The sequence below is a fragment of the Pseudopodoces humilis genome, chromosome 3, assembly GCF_049639895.1.
Source record: "Pseudopodoces humilis isolate 2021_Gansu_Grassland_sample_001 chromosome 3, ASM4963989v1, whole genome shotgun sequence".
Lineage (NCBI taxonomy): Eukaryota > Metazoa > Chordata > Aves > Passeriformes > Paridae > Pseudopodoces > Pseudopodoces humilis.
The window spans coordinates 104,006,095-104,014,890 of record NC_142202.1 but is presented as its reverse complement, the minus strand read 5'-3'; positions in this window follow the sequence as shown (position 1 = coordinate 104,014,890).

The following is an 8,796-nucleotide window of genomic DNA, read 5'->3' as shown; positions in this document are numbered from 1 at the left end:
CTGTAATGTTGAACATGTCATGAACCACTGCTGTTTCCCCACTATGTCCCCTATATTGTGTATTGTTCAAGCTAGCAAAATGTTGGAATTTCTTTGCCTCACAGCTGTTTCCCTCCTGGGAAAGGGGAGATCTTGTACTAAAAGACTTTTCAAGCATCATCACTTATCTCATGGTGAGTTCTGTCAGCTGCAGCAGAGAGATTCGTAGTTCATGAAATGGAGATATTTTGATGATGAAGAGGCTTATGAGTTCTGCCAGCTGTACCAACAGAAAGAGAGATGCCTCTGAGCCAGACAAATGTGACATTCAAATGCAATGCACTTCAACCATTAATGATCCAAGGGATCTACCAGGCCCACCAGTGCCTGCAAACTTGAGTTCCCTGTTAAAGACTTATAAGCTTTAATGGCACTCTCCACACTCCATTTCCATGAGACAATGTGAGGCACAGATGGGGCTCTAAAAAATCCTCACCACTGCTTGATTGGAAACAAGTACAGTAGATTTGACAGGAAGCAGCCCCTGCCTTGCCTTTATAATGTGTTTCCTCTTGCAGTATTGCTACAGCTACTTCTATTTTGGTGATGTGGTTGGCTTGCAGATGCTGGCTTAACACTTTTGTTTTCGTCTTCGTGCTGCAAATACTTGGGATTTAATTTGTGCAAAGTTTAGAAGCTCTGACCAGAGAGAGCATCTCTCTAACGAGAGATGCTGTCTCTCTTATAGCTTCAGCCTTGTCTTTTCATTTACACAACAATTGCACCTTCCTTGCTATGCATCACTCAGAGTTTCTGATCAGAGGCAGAGTTCAGCTGCCATCAGACAGACAGTAAGGGAGTTGGACCTGTACACCCATATCAAGAAGAAATCTACTCAAGTAGTGATTCATGGGCGGTTTGAAGTCATTTTCCTATATTCACTCCTCACTTTCACTTGTGTTGCTGACATCTATAGTTGGAACTGAGATTGTGTCAACAATTCCTTTTCAGGTGTTTTGGCTTACAAGTTTTGTTTCCTAATTTTGTCAAAAATGAATGTAATCAAGACACAGTGGATAATTGATAATTCACCATATTATTGAATGAATTACTGAAAAGTGTTCTTTTATCTTTGAAAGCTCTTTTCCCTGGATGAAAAATCAAACTTTTTCAAATTCTAAATATTGTCTCAAAACATTTAGTAGGGATTTGAAGAGGTTTGGAAGGGGATGAACAGACACTAAGAATTTAATATTTTGTAATGTTTTGCTACATGCTTGTTCAGCAGTAAATATTTCATTAATTCACAATGGCTTCAGCTAAAACTGTTATTAATGCTATGTTTCATTTTTTAACAACTTTAACAATACTCTTAAATTTATTATTATTGTTGTTATTACCATTACTGTTTGGAATGAGAGCAGCCCCACAGAAAGGGACCTGGGGGTCCTTGGGGCCGATGGCAAGTTGAACAGGAGCCAGCAGTGCCCTGGCAGCCAGGAGGATCAACCCAGCCCTGGGGGCATCAGGCCCAGCATCACCAGCCAGGCCAGGGAGGGGATTGTCCTGCTCTGCTCTGGGCTGGGGCAGCCTCACCTCCAGTGCTGGGGCAGTTTTGGGTGCCACAAAGTTAAAAAAAAATTTTTAAGCCATTACAGAGCATCTAAGGAAGGTCACAAGGATGGTGAAGGGCCTTGAGGAGATGCCGTGTGAGGAGTGGCTGAGATCACTTGGTCTGTTCAGCCTGGAGGAGACTGAGGGGAGACCTCACTGCAGTTACAGCTTCCTTGTGAGTGAAAGAGAGGGACAGACACTGATCTCTGCTCTGTGGTGACCAGGGACTTGAGGGAATGGCCTGAAGATGTGTCAGGGTGGCTTACATCAGAAGAAGGTTCTTCCCCCAGAGGGTGGTTGGGCACTGAGCAGGCTCCCCAGAGAAATGGTCACAGCACCAAACCTGACAGAGTTCAAGAAGCGTTTGGACGATGCTCTCAAGAACATGGTGTAACACTTGGGTGTGCCCTGTGCAGAGCCAGGAGTTTAACTTGATGATCCTGAGTCCCTTCCAACTCAGCTTATTTTGTGATTCTATAACAAGCCTCCTTCTATTCCTCAAGATTTCCTGTTATGGCTCTCTGAGGTGTCTGCTTCTCTCATGCCGTGCTTTTAGCACTTTATCGCCCAGACTGCCCAATCTTTCTGACCAATGCAAAGTGTATTATCTGATTCTCTGGTCAGCTGTATGTCCTTTTGTTGTTGTTGTTCTTGTTGTTGTAATTATTTTGCAAATTTTTCTTTGGTCTGTAAATGATCACACTGACTCTTGCAGTAGAATAGCTTGCATTTTCCTCTCCAATCAGCTGAAAAGAATAAATTAACTCACATCCCCTTACAGTGCAGGAATTTGTCTTTCAGGGAGCTCTCTGCCTCTTCCTTCACACCTCTGTGTGGTTTCCTCTCTCTATTGCTCTATCTTTTGTGAATATACTCATTTAGCTATCTATGCTCTCAGTGGAAAATTTGCTACTAAGAAATTAAACAGTCTCATCACAAGTGACTGAACTGAGCATTTTTGAGGGATTCATCTGGAGTTCATTAGGTGAAAGGAACTCTATCAACTTATTTTCTTTCTCAGGTTCAGGACTGAACCTGAGCAGATTTATTTATTCCTTGATAGCAAGAATAGAGCACTAATTTGTGTGTGATGGTCTCTGTCTTCTCATGAGCATGACAGGAGGTAAAATTTTAAACTGCAGTCCAGACATCATTGAACCCTTCTATTTTTGTGAACAACAACTGAGATCTAATAATGAGACTCTTCTTTTGTTTTAATAAGTTAAATAAAGAACTTTGAAACAACTGTGTACCAGAACAAAGAACATGTGCGTTACAGAGAGGAACAATAACAAGAACATATTCAGCAAGGAAGGCATTACAGACATAATTAACTCTGTTAATGTTGCATCTCCATTTCAAAGGCATCAGAATAAGGTATTCTTCAAGATGTGGGGAATGTCAAGAAAAGTAAGACAGGCCAGAGGATCACATAGGCACCTTCTGGCTCTAATCTTTCTAAGTATCAGACAGAGTGTAATAATTTTGCTCATAATGTTCAAAGGATAAATCATTTCTTCCTCTTTAACTGTGGCTGCTGGAATCAAAGGACTCTGGTGGGCAAGAGTGTGACTGAAAGAAGGTAAGATATTCACCTGAGATAACTGAGTTGTCTAAAAGTGATTTAAGATGAAGTATCAAGAATATATGGCAGTAATCCTCAGTCATGCACTGCCCAGTAGTCAACATTCTCTTAGGCTCTTACAAGGTTTGCAGTTTATGAAAAACATTTAAGTGTTTCTGTTACACATTTTGGTTGCCATGTTAACTTGGCTTCCATCGGACTGCAACAAACCCAAAACACCTCCTTACATACTTGCTTTATGACATTTCATTAGAATGCCAATATAACAGTTTTATAGTAAATGTAGGATATGGCAGGAGACTAAAATAACACTATATTCTCTAAACACTTTAATCTAGGTTTAATAATTTTAAGGTTTTTAGACATTTGTAACTTAACCTGTGGGCATAATCTAGTAGTAACAGTGTTTGAGAGAAGTTATGAGCACTGTGCTCTGAGATTATAAGTGGCTCAAATAACATAGTGGTTCCAAGGGAAACTAAATCTTTTTAAAACCCCTCAAACATCAGTTTAAACTGTTAACTTTAATTTTATTTTAAATTCATGTTAGAGTAATTGCATCAAGCTGGGATTATGTGTGTTCTCTGATTCTGTCTTAGAGCACTTCTGCCTCTTTTAACCATTTCCTGTATGGGTGATTCTTGCTTGTTGTTTATTAATGGAGGTTTCTCCTTCCCAGTGTGTATTCAGTTAAAACAATATCTTACTGATGAGAGCTTTGCTGCAATGTTATTGGCAGCACATGCAGTTTATGCATTATGAAGGGAAGCATGTAATGCTTAATGTATGTGAGGATAAATTTTATTTTGCAGAGGATTTTCAATTTAAAAATAGGTGTTCCATATCCAAAAAATAGAAGATTAATATTTTTTATGGAAATATGTATTTCTCTTTTATATAGAAAAAGATTGCTACTTTTTACTGATTTGGATATATCTTCTTTTTAAACACCAAGCAGGAAGAACAAAAGCAGCATTTTTTACAAGTTTTGCATGTGAATCAGCATGTTGTGCTGATTAACATGGCACACCTCACAGAAGTCCAAAATGGAGAAAATGTTGGGCAAGCACATCTGAAAATCACACATCCTTTTTAGCCAAAATATTTGTAGCTTGGGGCAACTAGAATTGTTCTGTGAACTACTATAGACCTCAAAATAGTCTTAGGGAGAAAAAACCCTAAACTGTATTACCTTTGCTTTACAGCAAAGGAAACCAAGAGACAGAAAGGCTAAAGCCAGAAATGTTACTGAAGAGGTCAACAGAGAATGTGGCTTCTTGTTGGAGCACTTTGAGCACAACTCCCATTTCAGGAAAGCTGAAGAGCCTACAGCAAGAGAAGCAAGAAGGCTGAGAACTTTATTTGGTTAGCAGAATAGGAGAAATCTAGCACCAGGAATATCTCAGTCTCTGGAGAAGAAAGATAGAGCAAAGAATTAGTACCAGTACCATGATCTAGCACCAAGAATGCTGTTTTTGTATGATATACCTAGTTAAGCTTTTGTCCAATTTTTCCATCAAGTCCAAACAGCCTTAATTCAACTTGATCTTACTCTGAGATTAATTAATATATTATATAGGTCCTTCAAAACAACAATATAAAATACTGCTTAATGAACAGCTGAGAAAATAGGCAGGTGCCTGGAAGAAACTTTTCAAAAATCAGTCTGGCTTTTAAAGGAACCTGAATGTGATCTGCACTTCCTTCATCCCAAATTCCAGTACAATTCATACTTATTTACAATTCATTTAATGCCTTGCACATAAAAGTTTGATGTTTTAGATTCCTCAAGCCCTAAAATTTCTAATCATTTTCCTCAGCTGTTGAGTTAAGATAATAAAGGATTTATCATAAAATCATGTTCATTGATCTTCCATGAATCCTGTGCCCCAGTGCTGATGAACTATGTTATTACTTTGGTTTGTGTAAATCCTGAGCAGCACTTCTAGCACTGTGCCACCTTAACCATAAGGAATCTGTTTTCCTGTGGAACCCTTAACCCCAGAAAAAATGCCAAGTGATTCTATACATAAGTGACCAAGAAAATGCTGTCTTTTGTTTATAACTGCCTGGACTAGAAAAAAAACCCAAACATACCCAAAGAAGACATTAGATTTTCCTTCTGTCTTTTCAGGGAGTGACAGCCTCCCTCCATATCATGACATTAATCTGAGACCTATCAGAAACTTATTTCAAATGAGAGGTGTCATTTCAAAGACAAGAATGGGCTGATCTGCTCAGGCAATTGGACATAAAACAGAGGGAAAATAAAAGCCTTGTTGCTGGGGTCTTCCATAGAAAAAGTAGATAGGGTGAACACTGGGTTTTTGTGGATTACCATCTTTTGGCTGCTGCCCTACTCCATGTGTAGATTAAGTCAACCTCTGGCTTTAAACTCAGTGTGCTCTCCTGAAGTTGTATGCCTGCCCCAGATTGTCTTTCTCACAATGAATGGCCCAATAGTCTTGTGATCTGAAGGGCAGAAATTAGAGAAGTTATTTGGTGTGTGAGAGCTCCATGTATTCTCCTCTTCCTCATTTATAACAGGAATCTCAATCACAGTATTTCACTCCAGGGAGGAGGCACCTTTGCTCTGTATGCAAATGAAGGCCGATGTTCTCCCTAGCTTGCTTGGTAAAAAGTTCTGGCTTGGGATGTTGCCTGTATATTAATTTGAAAAACCTGGGCTCTAGACCCTTCAAAAATGTTTTTGAAGAATGGCTGTGAGTTGTGTATTTGTGCAGAAGACACATTTTACTCACACTGTATGTACGGAAGCATTAACATCGTGGTTAAACCCTGTATATCTCCAGGATTCATCCAAAAAGGCACCTTGGAGTTGCAGTTGGATTTAAGTGTTTAATCTAGCTGTTGTCTGGATTATTCATCAATTTTTTCCTCACAACTTCTCTTTGAACTTCCCCTTTTACTGGAATACCAGTATGTTACAAATAAGCATATCCCCAACAGCTGGAACTAAGTTATAGAATACTCACCCTGCAGTATTTCAGGTCTTAATAAAGCCACTGACCCAAGAAATAGAAACCTATAAAATTTAGTGCTGGCGGGTGAAGAGCTTTTCACTGAACCTGTCTTCTTAGATCATAGGTTTTGGCTATGCTGTGTTTATACACTCTAACCATGATACAAATGTGTATGAGCCACTCTCTATTCCAGATCCTGTCCAACCAGGTTGCAAAAGCATCACAATTTGTCCCCACACCCCTCAGCCCTGGTGGGTATGCTAACTTTTGTCCAAACAGTCTAAACACCCAAGAAATCCCTCACATTCTCTCTAGTACATGCACGGTTTTGTGGGGAGCTACTCCCCTGCCTGATGGAGAGAATTCACCTTGTAAACACTATTATTGTCAAGACTTGGCTTTTGAAGCTCTGCACAAACTCCCTTTAATCACCTCTGACTCTGCTCCCACCACAGACAGACCTCCTCGGTATGTCCATGTCCTCACTGCCTCAGCAGAAACCTTCTGCCAGATATAGTCCACTGAAGGCAAGTGCTGGGAAACAAAATAGCTCTTGTGATGTAGGAAGTGTGTCAGTGCAAAAAGAAAAAGGATTGGAAGAAAGGGCAAAACTAACAGCAGTCTGAACAGCCCTAGAATTGAGGAAGGAAAAGTTTTTCCTCCTTGTTCCTTCAACAAGAGAAGACAGAGTCAGGCAACTGTATCTCTCTAAGTCCTGTCTAAAGATTTTGGGGTTTATAGTTTGATTTCAGCTTTATTAGAGCCAAAAAGCATGTAAACAATTTTAACTTTGGAGTGCTTCTGTAGATAACCAAGACATACACAGCTGATTACTGAGTAAAGCCTAAGCACTGGTGACCTACAGACATAATGCCTAGAACCTGAAAGGGAAGATAATCTGAGCTTACTTATACTCAATGCATAGTCACTTTTCTTAAAAAATTGATAACAACTAGACAAACATCTTTATTATATTGCTTGCTCCTGGGATGCTGGTTCAGACCCACCCCAGCCTGAAGATGTTTGGACCTTCTGCTCCCACCCTGAGTGAAAGTACTCAAAGACTGCCAATTAAAGAAGGCAAAGTGTGTTACTCCTCTGTGCATACACACACACATGCCAACACCCAAGTGTGCACCCACAAATGGTGCTTAATCATGAAAGCAGATATTGGAACTACTCTCTAAGAACTGTGGTAATCTGTCCTTTTGGTTCTTTTTTCCTAAAATTTGTAAGAAATGTTATCCTTTGACCTTTAATGGGACTAAACACAGCCCATAAGTGAATGGCCTAACACCAGGATGGCAGATATTTACACTGAATGAAGGGCTAGTGAAAGCAGTGTAGCCTAAGGCTCAGCTCCAAACCTCAGCCCTGGCTATAAACAGTCTCTTTATTTGGGCTGTTCTCACCTGACATGGACACAGCAAGAGATTCCCCCTTCCTCTGATACCTTGTTTCCTTTCCTGTGATGTGGTTGTGGCAAAACTCATGTCCCCACTGTTTTCGTAATGTGAGAAACACCTATATGGTACAGCAGGGAATAGGACATAGGGATTAATGCCTCTTATCAAGAGAACCTCTAACTCCAGCCCCCCAGGAAATATTTACCTGCTTAAAAGGCAATGGGATAACCAATGAACAGATGGCAGAGGAGGAAAATTGAACTTGGACATCTTTTCTTCCTTGTTATGAGACCTGGCAAAGAAGGTTAACAAGAGCCATTTGTCCTCCCACCCCTAGCACACACCCCTTTCAAGAATGAATGGTACATGGTCTGCCCTTATACTGATTAGTTCTGTTTTCATGACAAATGAATGACATGGTGGTCCTTGCCAGAAAGAAAATCCCATCAAATCATTAATCTTTAATAAAATGTTAAAGGCTCAGGTATATTCATGCGTTATTTGGAAAAATATGGTTAACAGAAGACATCAAGTCATAATGTCACCTTCACTTAACTAAATATGAATGAACAGATTTGGTGAGTCCAGGTCAAGCCTTAGCAGAAAGGATTGTGCATTGCAAAGGCAATAATTATAAATAATAAAAAATAACACTGGCATAACTTGGCAAGGCTTGCTGGAAGCATCAGCAGAGGAGTTATAGATCAAATGAGCAGAGCTATCCGTCTTACCATCTTGTACCCCAAAGGCCATGAGCAATATGAGAGAGTGATTCTGTGCCAAATATAGCAGGAGTGTGTTTGTGTGCAGCTGGTGCTAAAAGAATGGGCTTTAAAACAGGCTAGATGAATATCTGTGACTGTCTGTTTCTTCCCACTGATTCCAAGCAGTTCACTGCAGAGGCAAACTGGAGGCAAAGTGCCATTCCCTGTTGCTTTTCACACTTCCTCCTCAGAAAACAGAATTATTTCAGTTATAATTACTAGTGACTACCAGTGATCCCTCTCTTGGTCATTGAAGTTAAAAAAGAAAAACAACCAAGTAAATATAAACAGAAAAAAAAATAATATTTTTGCTAGTTTCTCTGTATCACCTACTTTTTAAAAATCCTATACATATAGCAGAGTGGAAAACCCTCAGTATGTACCTACAGAGTCCATTGCATTTGGAATTTACTTCCAAAGTAATTCAGTTATGACTTTCCTTATAAATTCATAGAGACTGAAGG